The sequence below is a fragment of the Ranitomeya variabilis genome, chromosome 1, assembly GCF_051348905.1.
Source record: "Ranitomeya variabilis isolate aRanVar5 chromosome 1, aRanVar5.hap1, whole genome shotgun sequence".
Taxonomy (NCBI): Eukaryota; Metazoa; Chordata; class Amphibia; order Anura; family Dendrobatidae; genus Ranitomeya; species Ranitomeya variabilis.
The window spans coordinates 1,148,664,617-1,148,681,977 of NC_135232.1; positions in this window are offsets into that span (position 1 = coordinate 1,148,664,617).

Consider the following 17,361-nt stretch of genomic DNA (forward strand, 5'->3'; position numbering starts at 1 on the left):
CTCTACAGGAGAGAGAGGACCCCACTGACCATAAGAGCTTACACTCTACAGGAGAGAGAGGACCCCGCTGACCATAAGAGCTGACACTCTACAGGAGAGAGAGGACCACACTGGACATAAGAGCTTACACTCTACAGGAGAGAGAGAGGACCCCGCTGACCATAAGAGCTTACACTCTACAGGAGAGAGAGGACCCCACTGTCCATAAGAGCTTACACTCTACAGGAGAGAGAGGATCCCACTGATCATAAGAGCTTACAGTCTACAGGAGAGAGAGGACCCCACTGACCATAAGAGCTTACACTCTACAGGAGAGAGAGGATCCCACTGACCATAAGAGCTTACACTCTACAGGAGAGAGGACCCCACTGACCATAAGAGCTTACACTCTACAGGAGAATGAGGACGACACTGACCATAAGAGCTTACACTATACAGGAGGGAGAGGACCCCGCTGACCATAAGAGCTTACACTCTACAGGAGAGAGAGGAACCCACTGACCATAACAACTTACACTCTACAGGAGAGAGAGGACCACACTGACCATAAGAGCTTACACTCTACAGGAGAAAGGACCCCACTGACCATAAGAGCTTACACTCTACAGGAGAGAGAGAGGACCCCACTGACCATAAGAGCTTACACTCTACAGGAGAAAGGACCCCACTGACCATAAGAGCTTACACTCTACAGGAGAGAGAGGACCCCACTGACCATAAGAGGTTACACTCTACAGGAGAGAGAGGACCCCACTGACCATAAGAGCTTACACTCTACAGGAGAGAGAGGACCCCACTGACCATAAGAGCTTACACTCTACAGGAGAGAGAGGACCCCACTGACCATAAGAGCTTACACTCTACAGGAGAGAGAGGATCCCACTGATCATAAGAGCTTACAGTCTACAGGAGAGAGAGGACCTCACTGACCATAAGAGCTTATACTCTACAGGAGAGAGAGGAACCCACTGACCATAACAACTTACACTCTACAGGAGAGAGAGGACCCCACTGACCATAAGAGCTTACACTCTACAGGAGAGAGAGGACCCCACTGACCATAAGAGCTTACACTCTACAGGAGAGAGAGGATCCCACTGATCATAAGAGCTTACAGTCTACAGGAGAGAGAGGACCCCACTGACCATAAGAGCTTACACTCTACAGGAGTGAGAGGACCCCACTGTCCATAACAGCTTACACTCTACAGGAGAGAGAGGATCCCACTGACTATAAGAGCTTACACTCTACAGGAGAGAGGACCCCACTGACCATAAGAGCTTACACTCTACAGGAGAGAGAGGACCTCACTGACCATAAGAGCTTACACTCTACAGGAGAATGAGGACGACACTGACCATAAGAGCTTACACTATACAGGAGGGAGAGGACCCCGCTGACCATAAGAGCTTACACTCTACAGGAGAGAGAGAGGACCCCACTGACCATAAGAGCTTACACTCTACAGGAGAAAGGACCCCACTGACCATAAGAGCTTACACTCTACAGGAGAGAGAGGACCTCACTGACCATAAGAGCTTACACTCTACAGGAGAGAGAGGACCTCACTGACCATAAGAGCTTACACTCTACAGGAGAGAGAGGACCCCGCTGACCATAAGAGCTTACACTCTACAGGAGAGAGAGGACCCCACTGACCATAAGAGCTTACACTCTACAGGAGAGAGAGGACCCCACTGACCATAAGAGCTTACACTCTACAGGAGAGAGAGGACCCCACTGACCATAAGAGCTTACACTCTACAGGAGAGAGAGGACCCCACTGAACATAAGAGCTTACACTCTACAGGAGAGAGAGGACCTCACTGACCTTAAGAGCCTACACTACAGGAGAGAGAGGACCCCACTGACCATTAGAGCTTACACTCTACAGGAGAGAGAGGACCCCACTGACCATAAGCGGTTACACTCTACAGGAGAGAGAGGACCCTGCTGTCCATAAGAGCTTACACTCTACAGGAGAGAGAGGACCCCACTGATCATAAGAGCTTACACTCTACAGGAGAGAGAGGACCTCACTGACCATAAGAGCTTACATTCTACAGGAGAGAGAGGACCCCACTGATCATAAGAGCTTACACTCTACAGGAGAGAGAGGACCCCACTGATCATAAGAGCTTACACTCTACAGGAGAGAGAGGACCCCACTGACCATAAGAGCTTACACTCTACAGGAGAGAGAGGACCCCACTGTCCATAAGAGCTTACACTCTACAGGAGAGAGATGACCCCGCTGACCATAAGAGCTTACACTCTACAGGAGAGAGAGGACCCCGCTAATCATAAGAGCTTACACTCTACAGGATAGAGAGGACCCCACTGTCCATAAGAGCTTACACTCTACAGGAGAGAGAGGACCCCACTGACCATAAGAGCTTACACTCTACAGGAGAGAGAGGACCCCACTGATCATAAGAGCTTACACTCTACAGGAGAGAGAGGACCCCACTGACCATAAGAGCTTACACTCTACAGGAGAGAGAGGACCCCACTGAACATAAGAGCTTACTCTCTACAGGAGAGAGAGGACCCCACTGATCATAAGAGTTTACACTCTACAGGAGAGAGAGGACCCCACTGATCATAAGAGCTTACACTCTACAGGAGAGAGAGTACCCAACTGTCCATAAGAGCTTACACTCTACAGGAGAGAGAGGACCCCACTGTCCATAAGAGCTTACACTCTACAGGAGAGAGAGGACCCTGCTGTCCATAAGAGCTTACACTCTACAGGAGAGAGAGGACCCTGCTGTCCATAAGAGCTTACACTCTACAGGAGAGAGAGGACCCCACTGACCATAAGAGCTTACACTCTACAGGAGAGAGAGGACCCCGCTGACCATAAGAGCTTACACTCTACAGGAGAGAGAGGACCCCACTGATCATAAGAGCTTACACTCTACAGGAGAGAGAGGACCCCACTGACCATAAGAGCTTACACTCTACAGGAGAGAGAGGACCCCACTGACCATAAGAGCTTACACTCTACAGGAGAGAGAGGACCTCACTGACCATAAGAGCTTACACTCTACAGGAGAGAGAGGACCCTGCTGTCCATAAGAGCTTACACTCTACAGGAGAGAGAGGACCTCACTGATCATAAGAGCTTACACTCTACAGGAGAGAGAGGACCCCACTGTCCATAAGAGCTTACACTCTGCAGGAGAGAGGACCCCACTGATTATAAGAGCTTACACTCTACAGGAGAGAGAGGACCCCACTGACCATAAGAGCTTACACTCTACAGGAGAGAGAGGACCCCACTGACCATAAGAGCTTACACTCTACAGGAGAGAGAGGACCCCACTGACCATAAGAGCCTACACTCTACAGGAGAGAGAAGACCCCACTGACCATAAGAGCTTACACTTTACAGTAGAGAGAGAAGGGCCCCACTGACCATAAGAGCTTACACTCTACAGGAGAGAGAGGACCTCACTGACCATAAGAGTTTACACTCTACAGGAGAGAGAGGACCCCACTGACCATAAGAGCTTAGACTCTACAGGAGAGAGAGGACCCCACTGACCATAAGAGCCTACACTCTACAGGAGAGAGAGGACCCCGCTGACCATAAGAGTTTACACTCTACAGGAGAGAGAGGACCCCACTGACCATAAGAGCTTACACTCTACAGGAGAGAGAGGACCTCGCTGACCATAAGAGTTTACACTCTACAGGAGAGAGAGGACCCCACTGACCATAAGAGCTTACACTCTACAGGAGAGAGAGGACCCCACTGACCATAAGAGCTTACACTCTACAGGAGAGAGAGGACCCCACTGACCATAAGAGCTTACACTCTACAGGAGAGAGAGGACCCCGCTGACCATAAGAGATTACACTCTACAGGAGAGAGAGGACCCCACTGACCATAAGAGCTTACACTCTACAGAAGAGAGAGGACCCCACTGACCATAAGACCTTACACTCTACAGGAGAGAGGACCCCACTGACCATAAGAGCTTACACTCTACAGGAGAAAGAGGACCCCACTGATCATAAGAGCTTACATTCTACAGGAGAGAGAGGACCCCACTGATCATAAGAGCTTACACTCTACAGGAGAGAGAGGACCCCGCTGACCATAAGAGCTTACACTCTACAAAATAGAGAGACCTGCATTGACCATAAGAGCTTACACTCTACAGGAGAGAGGACCCCACTGACCATAAGAGCTTACACTCTACAGGAGAAAGAGGACCCCACTGATCATAAGAGCTTACATTCTACAGGAGAGAGAGGACCCCACTGACCATAAGAGCTTACACTCTACAGGAGAGAGAGGAACCCACTGACCATAAGAGCCTACAATCTACAGGAGAGATAGGACTCCACTGACCACATAAGAGCTTACACTCTACAGGAGAGAGAGGACCCCGCTGACCATAAGAGATTACACTCTACAGGAGAGAGAGAGGACCCCACTGACCATAAGAGCTTACACTCTACAGGAGAGAGAGGACCCCACTGACCATAAGATCTTACACTCTACAGGAGAGAGAGTACCCCACTGACCATAAGACCTTACACTCTACAGGAGAGAGAGGACCCCACTGATCATAAGAGCTTACACTCTACAGGAGAGAGAGGACCCCGCTGACCATAAGAGCTTACGCAGCAGAGAGATGCTGATGCTTCAGCAGTGTTATGTGAACCTCTTATCAAATCTCAAAACGTTTGCATTTATGGAGCGCCCCCACTGCCGCAGGGCCGAGGGGCACCCGGTACCGGGCCTCTGTGTCTCGGTTCTGGGGTTGTCACAGTGGCTAGGCCCGGTCCGTGACCCTGCTGAGGGGCGTCCAGTGAAAGTTGAGGATGTGATGATGTTGTGGTGTGGTGCAGGTCGCGGTGAATAACGAGGACACCAGGTTGCAGTCTCTTTACCTCTTTACTGAAGGCTTCAGGATCCTCAGTCCGGAATACGGTTAACCGGGCTACCTGAGTCCGGCCGGTCCGATGGCACCTCCAGAGTTCCCTTTGCAGGTGGAAATCTGTGCCTACCTTCTAGCGCTTGTGTGTTGTGGTCCTTCCCTGCTGTGCTTACGGGAGAGTCCCCACAACTGTTGTGTCTGTTTCTGAAGTTCCCTCACAACTCGATTATGATGTTCTTCTTCGTCCCCCCAGATGATATGGCTAGGACGCACCCGTATGATGGGTAGGCTCGGAGCTCTTCCGGGACCCTAGAGTCGCCCCTCTCCAAATGTTGCCCCCTATGTCTTCTTAGGTGATTTGAGTGAGACAGCCCGCCTATAACTGACTGTCCTGCCATAGGTTTGAAGTAATATATTTGAAAAAACTGACCGTCACATCCATACATAGACTAAGTGTGAACAGGTGCTGAACCTAGAGTAACCAACTCATATACAGTCAAGTAAAAAAGGCAGCACACTGCAGCGCTAAGACATGCAAACATGAAACATGAAAACTGAACTGCAATACTGCACTAGAAATATGAAAAATGAGAGCGTTTAGCGCATAAAAATGGCCAATTTTATGTGTACCTGATAGCCCCTTTACGGCATCTCTCGTATATCAGGTCCTACGCTTGCCTACCTCGCTGAGAATAAACGTCTCCATGTGAATGGGTACCTGTGAAAACCTCTTCCTAGACTCATATTCTCTCTCTCTGTGGAGGGGTCCCCTCCACAGAGAGAGAGAATATGAGTCTAGGAAGAGGTTTTCACAGGTACCCATTCACATGGAGACGTTTATTCTCAGCGAGGTAGGCAAGCGTAGGACCTGATATACGAGAGATGCCGTAAAGGGGCTATCAGGTACACATAAAATTGGCCATTTTTATGCGCTAAACGCTCTCATTTTTCATATTTCTAGTGCAGTATTGCAGTTCAGTTTTCATGTTTCATGTTTGCATGTCTTAGCGCTGCAGTGTGCTGCCTTTTTTACTTGATAGGTTTGAAGTAAGGCCTGGAGCTTAATACTTCCTCGGCATTTCCGGCCACCGGCTACGCGCCTCAGTAGGATGTTGCCTCGTCTTACAGCACGACTCCTACTGGTATTTCTCCTTGTTGTGTTGATCTCGTTTCTCACTCAGCACAATAAACCTCGCTTCTTGTCCTTTCTTGGGGTACCGCCGCGATGAAGTGCAGGCGCGGTCCCGTAACGTTCTTTCTGTTCGCTAGGCCTCTGTCAGGATCCCACCCCTGACAGGGACCCCCCTGAATCTTCCCCTGCAACACCCTCTGCCACAGGATGTTGCCTGGTTCCAACCCAGTCAGCTTCTGGCTAACTTCCTATCTAACCCCCAGTTTTACCAGATTGTGAGGAGTGGCCTAATACATAGCACCCTTAGCTCCCCCTGGAGGCCAGACTGTGAAGTGTATTGATGTCTGTGATACCTGGTCAGGTGAACTCCTTCAGTGCCATCAGACATATCATAGCCCCCCCTAGCGGCGGAGCATCAGTACTGCAACGACCAGGACTCTGGGGCGCTGCACTCCCCCCGGTTAAATCCAGTACTCCTGGACTGGGAAGAAAACAACAATACATGTCAGCAAAAAGACATACAATTTTTGAAATGCAATAACAAGTAAATTTGAACAGAGCTTCCCTTTATAGGAGGTGAGGACACTTGAACGTTACAAACATGGTTAAATATTTTAAATAACATACTATGAATAACTTCTCTTACCCAACCGGGTATTCTACTTAGTGCAATTTCTGAACAATAATTTAACATTGCCTTTAAGGACTTATACGCTGAATCCACTAAAGACCTTCTTATAAAACACTATAAGGCTAATCAACTTTTCTTCATTTTCCACCTTTACATCTGCAGGACCGCCTGTCTATCTGCCCCAGGTCTACTGCCTCTCGCTCTGTTGCAGGACCGCCCCTTCTCGCCCGGGCCTACTGCCTTTCTGCTACTATACACAGTATAGAACTTATCAACCTTCTCTCAGTTCAAGATCACTGAGCCATCTCTGTATGGCTCCTAGGAGGACTCACCGACTAACCCCGTACGGGTTCACTTCCTGTCCCCATCCTCTTAACACATTATTAAACATTTCTCACAATTAACTAGCTATCTACATATAACATTGACATGTAAGCATTATCAGACTTTAAGTGCTATTGGTGAACGTCCCCTTTAAGAGGGGACCAAGTCTCTTGGAGGTAGTGCAACTTCTCAAGCTGCAAGTTCGTATACAGCAAGGACTCCGGTGCTGTTTCCAAGAACAGTTTCTTCGCAAAGAGTCCTTTTCTTTGTAAAACCAGTATAGGATACCTTTAAGAAGGTGCAAACTATTTACAATAAGTTTGTAATCATGCAGTGTTCATGATCCAGCAGTTCTTTTCAACAATGATGAACGAGAAACAAAAGCAAAACGGCAAAAATAGGGATCCCGGGTAAACTAAGGGATCCCTTTAAGAATTAACCCTAGTCGGGTTGTAGCAGCAGAGTAACACATAGAAAGACGAACAGTTAACTATATACAAGTGATGAAGCATTCTTGCTTACTCAGTTTCTGGCTGAGCAGGAGGCGGCCTCCTTGTCCCAGACAGGAGTCTGGGTGGCCACCGTTTTGGTTTCAACGCCTGCTGGGGCGCCTGTTACCGCTGCGTCCAAGCTTCCGGCCACTACAGCGGCGGTGGTGGTGACAGTGCAGGTTGTGGTCCTCACCACAGTGCAAGTGGGAGTAACCACCGTGGTCTTTGTGGTGACGATGGAGCGGTCACAGGGGGGTGTCTTCACCACCGGGGGCTGTTTTGCGGGCACCTTGGTCGGGGGTGTCGCAGGCTTTTTCTTATGGACGTTCAAAGCGAACCACCCCTTTTCCCCAAAGTGCCGGGTGTAGTTGACTTAGTCCCCCGGGTAGAGGTTCCGGTCCAGGTGACCCTCCCTCAGGTGAGACTCGACATCCCTCCGGTTGACAAACACTTCCGCATACAGGCCCGGCTCTTTAATGAAGCCCCAGCCTCCGCGGAGCTTGAAGGCGATGACGGTGCCCTGCCTGCGCGGGGCCTGGTGAGCGGTGGGGTCCTTGCGGGCCCGGTCCTTGACCGCCAAGTCTTTTTGATGGTGGGCTGTTATGACCCCAATGGCGAGGGTCTCAGAGGAACAAGTAAGTCTGCGAAGTACAAAAATCCAGCTCATAGGGCAGTGGTAACTGGGTTGACCATATATCTACTCCTAACGCCAACACTAGAAGTAGCCGGGGAACATGCCTACGTTGGTCGCTAGATGTCTCGCGCCAGCCGGAGGACTAACTACCCCTAGAAGAGGAAAACAAAGACCTCTCTTGCCTCCAGAGAATAGACCCCAAAAGTAGGATACAAGCCCCCCACAAATAATAACGGTGAGGTAAGAGGAAATGACAAACACAGAGATGAACTAGGTTTAGCAAAGAGAGGCCCACTTACTAATAGCAGAATGTAGTAAGATAACTTATATGGTCAACAAAAACCCTATCAAAAATCCACACTGGAGATTCAAGAACCCCCGAACCGTCTAACGGCCCGGGGGGAGAACTCCAGCCTCCCTAGAGCTTCCAGCAAGGTTAGGATACAGATTATGTACAAGCTGGACAAAAATGCAAACAAAAACAAATAGCAAAAAGCAAGAAAGCAGACTTAGCTTAATCTAGCAGGAACCAGGATCAGTAGACAAGAGCACAACAGATTAGCTCTGATTACAACGTTGCCAGGCATTGAACTGAAGGTCCAGGGAGCTTATATAGCAACACCCCTGACCTAACGACCCAGGTGAGCATACAAGGGATGACAGACATTCCCAGAGTCAAATCACCAGTAACCACTAGAGGGAGCCAAAAAGGTAAATTCACAACAGTACCCCCCCCTTAGTGAGGGGTCACCGAACCCTCACCAAGACCACCAGGGCGATCAGGATGAGCGGTGTGAAAGGCACGAACCAAATCGGCCGCATGCACATCAGAGGCGACCACCCAGGAATTATCCTCCTGACCATAGCCCTTCCACTTGACCAGGTACTGAAGCCTCCGCCTGGAGAGACGAGAATCTAAGATCTTCTCCACCACGTACTCCAACTCGCCCTCAACCAACACCGGAGCAGGAGGCTCAGCAGAAGGGACCACAGTCACAACGTACCGCCGCAACAAGGACCTATGAAATACGTTGTGAATGGCAAACGACACCGGAAGATCCAGGCGAAAGGATACAGGATTAAGGATTTCCAATATCTTGTAAGGACCAATGAAGCGAGGCTTAAATTTGGGAGAGGAGACCTTCATAGGAACAAATCGAGAAGACAGCCATACCAAATCCCCAACGCGAAGTCGGGGACCCACACCGCGGCGGCGGTTGGCAAAACGCTGAGCCTTCTCCTGCGACAACTTCAAGTTGTCCACCACATGACTCCAGATCCGCTGCAACCTATCCACCACAGAATCCACCCCAGGACAGTCAGAAGGCTCCACATGTCCCGAGGAAAAACGAGGATGGAAACCAGAGTTGCAGAAAAATGGCAAAACCAAGGTGGCGGAACTAGCCCGATTATTAAGGGCAAATTCAGCCAACGGCAAGAAGGTCACCCAATCATCCTGATCAGAAGAGACAAAACACCTCAAATAAGCCTCCAGAGTCTGATTAGTTCGCTCCGTTTGTCCGTTAGTCTGGGGATGAAAAGCGGACGAAAACGACAAATCAATGCCCATCCTACCACAAAAGGATCGCCAGAACCTGGAAACAAACTGGGATCCTCTGTCCGACACAATATTCTCAGGAATACCGTGCAAACGAACCACGTTCTGGAAGAACACAGGAACCAGATCAGAAGAGGAGGGCAGCTTAGGCAAAGGAACCAAATGGACCATCTTGGAGAAACGATCACATATCACCCAGATGACAGACATGCCCTGAGACACCGGAAGATCAGAAATGAAATCCATAGAGATGTGTGTCCAAGGTCTCTTCGGGACAGGCAAGGGCAAGAGCAACCCGCTGGCACGAGAACAGCAAGGCTTAGCTCGAGCACAAGTTCCACAGGACTGCACAAATGACCGCACATCCCTTGACAAGGAAGGCCACCAAAAGGACCTGGCCACCAGATCTCTGGTGCCAAAAATTCCCGGGTGCCCTGCCAACACTGAGGAATGAACCTCGGAAATGACTCTGCTGGTCCATTTAGCAGGCACAAACAATCTGTCAGATGGACAAGAGTCAGGCCTACCAGCCTGAAATCTCTGCAACACACGCCGCAGATCAGGAGAAATAGCTGACAAGATAACTCCTTCCTTAAGAATACCCACAGGTTCAGCGACTCCAGGAGCATCAGGCACAAAGCTCCAAGACAGAGCATCGGCCTTCACATTCTTAGAACCTGGTAAATACGAGACCACAAAGTCAAAACGGGAGAAAAACAATGACCAGCGGGCCTGTCTAGGATTCAGGCGTTTAGCAGACTCGAGATACATCAGATTTTTGTGATCAGTCAAGACCACCACACGATGCTTAGCACCCTCGAGCCAATGCCGGATCTCCTGGCGCCAGCGAGAAGGCCCAATCCTGAGGGTCGCCCCGTAAAAAAGAAATAACAATTTTCACTTGCTGAGCGGAGTCTCCAGATGAACAGGGTCTCAGGGACAAAAACAATTTACAATTATTCCTGAAATTTCTAAATTTAAATCGGTCTCCGGAAAACAGTTCAGGAATCGGTATCTTAGGTTCTGACATAGGATTTCTGATAACATAATCTTGTATGCCCTGCACACGAGCAGTAAGCTGGTCCACACCTGTAATCAAGGTCTGGACATTCATGTCTGCAGCAAACACAAGCCACTCAGAGGTAAAGGGGAAAAGAAAAAAAAAATGAGAAAGAGAAAAAAAAAAACTCAGAATTTTCTTTCTTATAATCCCGCTTCTGCAATGCATTTAACATTTAATACGGGCCTGGCAAACTGTTATGACCCCAATGGCGAGGGTCTCAGAGGAACAAGTAAGTCTGCGAAGTACAAAAATCCAGCTCATAGGGCAGTGGTAACTGGGTTGACCATATATCTACTCCTAACGCCAACACTAGAAGTAGCCGGGGAACATGCCTACGTTGGTCGCTAGATGTCTCGCGCCAGCCGGAGGACTAACTACCCCTAGAAGAGGAAAACAAAGACCTCTCTTGCCTCCAGAGAATAGACCCCAAAAGTAGGATACAAGCCCCCCACAAATAATAACGGTGAGGTAAGAGGAAATGACAAACACAGAGATGAACTAGGTTTAGCAAAGAGAGGCCCACTTACTAATAGCAGAATGTAGTAAGATAACTTATATGGTCAACAAAAACCCTATCAAAAATCCACACTGGAAATTCAAGAACCCCCAAACCGTCTAACGGCCCGGGGGGAGAACTCCAGCCTCCCTAGAGCTTCCAGCAAGGTTAGGATACAGATTATGTACAAGCTGGACAAAAATGCAAACAAAAACAAATAGCAAAAAGCAAGAAAGCAGACTTAGCTTAATCTAGCAGGAACCAGGATCAGTAGACAAGAGCACAACAGATTAGCTCTGATTACAACGTTGCCAGGCATTGAACTGAAGGTCCAGGGAGCTTATATAGCAACACCCCTGACCTAACGACCCAGGTGAGCATACAAGGGATGACAGACATTCCCAGAGTCAAATCACCAGTAACCACTAGAGGGAGCCAAAAAGGTAAATTCACAACAGTGGGCCTCCATCCCGGCCCGGTATGCCTCCTCCTTCTTTTCCCACTGCTGTTCTAGCTGGGCCTGGTATTCCTCCCAGCTAAGGGCCTGTACCATCTCACCCTCCTGGGTCGCCACCCCGGGGAACCCCATAAAGTTAGCCCCGGGGTTCACCCAGCGGCATACCGTGCGCTCCGCATAGACCGCGCCCGGCAGGGTGACTGGTGAGATCGGGGGATTCAGGAGGTGCTCCATGCCTGTGGCCTGGTCCCAGGGAAGGAGGCGCTGGAGCCGATAGGTCCCAGGGGGAGGTGGCGCTGCGACGGGGCCTATCAGCAGGTCCGCTGCTAACGGGGCAGGGTCGGTGGGCTTACTGGCCGGAGCAGCGCCCTCTCCCACGGCGGGTCCCACTGGCGTGCCATCGGTGGAGATATCGGCGGCAAGTCGATCAGCGGTGCGGCCTTGGCCTCCATCCGCAGCTAGAGAAGCTGTTCAATTAAGTCCTTCATCTCAAGTTGCAGGAGACCCACTTCAGCTGTGGAGACGAGACCGCTACACTCCTCCGGGTAGCTGGGGGAGTTTTCCACTTCAACCCCACACTCTGGGTCTGAGCGGTCAGCCATTGCATCCTCCACGTGGGTCACTTCCTGGTCTTTTCCCCGCTCTCTCCTTCGTGGTCGGTTTCGTTTTCTCTGTCTCCGCCCCCCATTGAGGATTAGGAGGTGGATCTCAGCCGCTGACGGACACATCCTCAAGGTACAGAAATATTTAGACTGGGCGGCCATGGTCTTTCGCGCTCTTCAGCTGGTCCATGCCTACTCCACGCCCCTCTTCTCCTCCTGCGCTCTCCTCAGCGCTGTAATGGCGGCGGTTTTTGGCGGCAAGTGGCAACGCACAGTCTTTGCAATAAGTCACACTCCAAGCACAATAAATCACAGTTCAAAGGCACACATGACCTGATTCTTCAGGCTTAAGTAGATCCTGTTCGTGACGCCAAGTTGGAGCGCCCCCACTGCCGCAGGGCCGAGGGGCACCCGGTACCGGGCCTCTGTGTCTCGGTTCTGGGGTTGTCACGGTGGCTAGGCCGGTCCGTGACCCTGCTGAGGGGCGTCCAGTGAAAGTTGAGGATGTGATGATGTTGTGGTGTGGTGCAGGTCGTGGTGAATAACGAGGACACCAGGTTGCAGTCTCTTTACCTCTTTACTGAAGGCTTCAGGATCCTCAGTCCGGAATACGGTTATCCAGGCTACCTGAGTCCGGTCGGTCCGATGGCACCTCCAGAGTTCCCTTTGCAGGTGGAAATCTGTGCCTACCTTCTAGCGCTTGTGTGTTGTGGTCCTTCCCTGCTGTGCTTACGGGAGAGTCCCCACAACTGTTGTGTCTGTTTCTGAAGTTCCGTCACAACTCGATTATGATGTTCTTCTTCGTCCCCCCAGATGATATGGCTAGGACGCACCCATATGACGGGTAGGCTCGGAGCTCTTCCGGGACCCTAGAGTCGCCCCTCTCCAAATGTTGCCCCCTATGTCTTCTTAGGTGATTTGAGTGAGACAGCCCGCCTATAACTGACTGTCCTGCCATAGGTTTGAAGTAAGGCCTGGAGCTCAATACTTCCTTGGCGTTTCCGGCCACCGGCCACGCGCCTCAGTAGGATGTTGCCTCGTCTTACAGCACGACTCCTACTGGTATTTCTCCTTGTTGCATTGATCTCGTTTCTCACTCAGCACAATAAACCTTGCTTCTTGTCCTTTCTTGGGGTACCGCCGCGATGAAGTGCAGGCGCGGTCCCGTAACGTTCTTTCTGTTCGCTAGGCCTCTGTCAGGATCCCACCCCTGACAGGGACCCCCCTGAATCTTCCCCTGCAACACCCTCTGCCACAGGATGTTGCCTGGTTCCAACCCAGTCAGCTTCTGGCTAACTTCCTATCTAACCCCCAGTTTTACCAGATTGTGAGGAGTGGCCTAATACATAGCACCCTTAGCTCCCCCTGGAGGCCAGACTGTGAAATGTATTGGTGTATGTGATACCTGGTCAGGTGAACTCCTTCAGTGCCATCAGACGTACCATAGCCCCCCTTAGCGGCGGAGCATCAGTACTGCAACGACCAGGACTCTGGGGCGCTGCATTTACATAAAACCACAAACTTAGGAAATTCAACATGAAATTGATTCTTCACTGATCGATCCGCTCATTCCTAATCAAATTTGATAGACAGTGTCACAAAGCATAGAAAGCAGTGACTCTTGGAATCCAGTACCATGAGTGATCTAAAAGATCCTCTGCTTCATGAGATGCCATGGCACGTATGGATTTTTAATTTGGAGCTCTTCATTGTAACTGTAGGGGACTGGAGTAAAATTGGAAGGCAGCCCCAATGAGTTAAACTGTCCCATCAGTGGATGATATCTGAGAATATTCCATCACACAATCTGCAAAAGATGTCATAAGAAGTGACAACCCCATTTTAAAATAAGACAACAAAATAAGATGCTCAGTGCCATGCAAGGTGTTCTATATTATTGCTTGCAAAGGTATTCACCCCCTTTAGATTTTTACAAATCTTTGTTACATTACAACTTTTGTTTAAATATTTATGTAATCCGATTTGTGCGTGATGCAGCAGCACTAAATAGTCTAAGTTGGTGAAGTGAAAAAATCTAGGCATAAATTACATTTATGGAATGAAATAACTAAAAATTGGCATGTGCATATGTATTCACCCCTTTTGTGGGGAAAATTTTCTGGTGCAAGCAATTCCCTTCATGAGTCACATGCTTAGTGACAGGACGTCTCCCTGTGTGAAATCTAATTATCACATGTCTGTTAGTATATGCTTTTAACCTTTTCTGAAAGGTCACAGAGGCTGCAACACCACTAGCAAGAGGCACCACTAACCAAACAACGCCATTAAGATCAAGGAGATCTCTGTTGTGAGCTCTGTTTCAGGCTCCCTCTTGTGGTCACTGGTGGTATGGTGTGACTTTTGTTTTGGGCTCCCCCTGGTGGCTTTGTCTGTTATCCTGCTGGTCTCTGGCTATCAGCTGGTTCGTTATCCTCTGGGAGGTTCCTATATAGCTCTGTTTTACTTCCACTTGTTGCCGGCTGTCGATGTAATCAGTGCTACTCAGATTCCTTCTGACTACCTTGCTCCCATTCCATCCAGGATAAGCTAAGTTTTGTTTGCTTTTTTTTTTGATCAGCAGTGTTTATCATGTTTTCTTGTCCAGCTTGCTAAAATGTAATTCCCTCGCTTGCTGGTTGCTCTAGTGGGCTGAATTTCTCCCCACACACCGTTAGTTGGTGTGTGGGTTCTTGAAATCTCAGGATGGATATTTTGTAAGGGTTTTTTATTGATCGCATAGACCCCTGCTCTATTTTCTGCTTTCTAGTACTAGTGGGCCTCTTTTGCTGAATCTGATTTCATCCCTATGTATGGGCCTTCTTCTTACTTCACCGTTAATATTTGTTGGGGGCTTCTATATCTTTGGGGATTATTTCTCTGGAGGCAAGCGAGGTCTTTCTTTCTCTTTAGGGGTAGCTAGTTCCTCAGGCTGGCTCGAGACGTCTAGGAATTTTTTAGGCACGTTCACCGGCTACCTCCGTTGTGTTGGATAGGTTCAGATTTGCGATCAGTCCAGTTACCATCTCCCTAGAGCTCGTCCTTAGTTTATTCACTTGCTGGTCTATTTGTGATCCTCAGCCACTAAGGATCATAACAGTACAGCCGGCCCACAAAGTGTTAATTGCATGGCAGAAACAGGAGAAAAGAAGCCTTGAGAAATTTTTTATTTTTTTTTCTTGTTGTTGCTGTGTGTCTAGCTGCTGTGCTAGCTTCTCTCCTCCTCTTAATCTTGGTGTGGCTCTGAGTTCAGCTGCTGACATGGATGTCCAGAGCTTGGCTTCCAGTCTGGATCATCTTGCTGCTAGGGTTCAAAGTATTCAGGATTTTGTTGTTCACAGTCCTATGTCTAAGCCTAGAATACCTATTCCGGAGTTGTTTTCTGGAGATAGATCTAGGTTCCTGAATTTTAAGAACAATTGTAAGTTGTTTCTTTCTTTGAAACCTCGTTCCTCTGGTGATGCCGTTCAGCAAGTTAAGATTATCATTTCCTTTTTGCGTGGTGACCCTCAAGATTGGGCCTTCGCATTGGCGCCAGGGGATCCTGCATTGCTTAGTGTAGATGCGTTTTTTCTGGCCCTTGGATTGCTCTATGAGGAACCTAATCTTGAGAACCAGGCTGAAAAAGCATTATTGGCCCTCTCGCAGGGGCAAGATGAAGCAGAGGTGTACTGCCAGAAATTTCGGAAATGGTCGGTGCTTACTCAGTGGAATGAGTGTGCCCTGGCTGCAAATTTCAGAGAGGGTCTTTCTGAAGCCATTAAGAATGTCATGGTGGGGTTCCCTGCGCCTGCAGGTCTGAATGAGTCAATGACTCTGGCCATTCAGATTGATCGGCGGTTGCGGGAGCACAAATCTGTGCACCATTTGGCGGTGTCTTCTGAACAGACACCTGAATCTATGCAATGTGACAGAATTCTGACCAGAAGTGAACGGCAAAATTATAGACGGCAAAATGGGTTGTGCTTTTACTGTGGTGACTCAGCTCATGTTATCTCAGCATGCTCTAAGCGCAAAAAAAAGGTTGATAAATCTGTCACCATTGGTACTTTACAGCCTAAGTTCATTTTGTCTGTTACCCTGATTTGTTCCCTGTCATCTTACCCGGTTAATGCCTTTGTAGATTCAGGTGCTGCTCTGAGTCTGATGGATTGGTCATTTGCCAGGCGCTGTGGTTTTGATTTGGAGCCTTTAAAATTCCCTATTCCACTAAGGGGAATTGACTCTACACCATTGGCTACGAATAGACCTCAGTACTGGACACAAGTGACCATGTGCATGACTCCTGTTCATCAGGAGGTGATTCGCTTTCTTGTATTGCATAATTTGCATGATGTCGTCGTGTTGGGTCTACCATGGTTGCAGACTCATAATCCAGTCCTGGATTGGAAAGCTATGTCTGTGTCAAGTTGGGGTTGTCAGGGAATTCATGGTGACGCTCCTGTGGTGTCAATTGCTTCGTCCACTCCTTCTGAAGTCCCTACGTTTTTGTCAGACTACCAGGATGTATTTGAGGAGCCCAAACTCAGTTCTCTACCTCCTCATAGGGACTGTGATTGTGCTATAAATTTGATTCCTGGTAGTAAGTTTCCTAAGGGACGACTTTTCAATTTATCTGTGCCGGAGCATGCTGCCATGCGGAGTTATATAAAGGAGTCTTTGGAGAAGGGACATATTCGCCCATCCTCTTCCCCTCTGGGTGCAGGATTCTTTTTTGTGGCTAAGAAGGATGGTTCCCTGAGACCTTGTATTGATTATCGCCTTTTGAATAAAATCACGGTCAAATTTCAGTATCCTTTGCCATTGTTAACTGATTTGTTTGCTCGCATTAGGGGGTCTAGTTGGTTCACCAAGATAGATCTTCGTGGTGCATATTACCTTGTGCGTATAAAAGAGAGTGATGAATAGAAAACTGCATTTAATACTCCTGAAGGCCATTTTGAGTACCTGGTGATGCCTTTTGGACTTTCTAATGCTCCTTCAGTCTTTCAGTCCTTTATGCACGACATCTTCCGTGAATATCTGGATAAGTTTATGATTGTGTATCTGGATGATATTCTGTTTTTTTCGGATGATTGGGA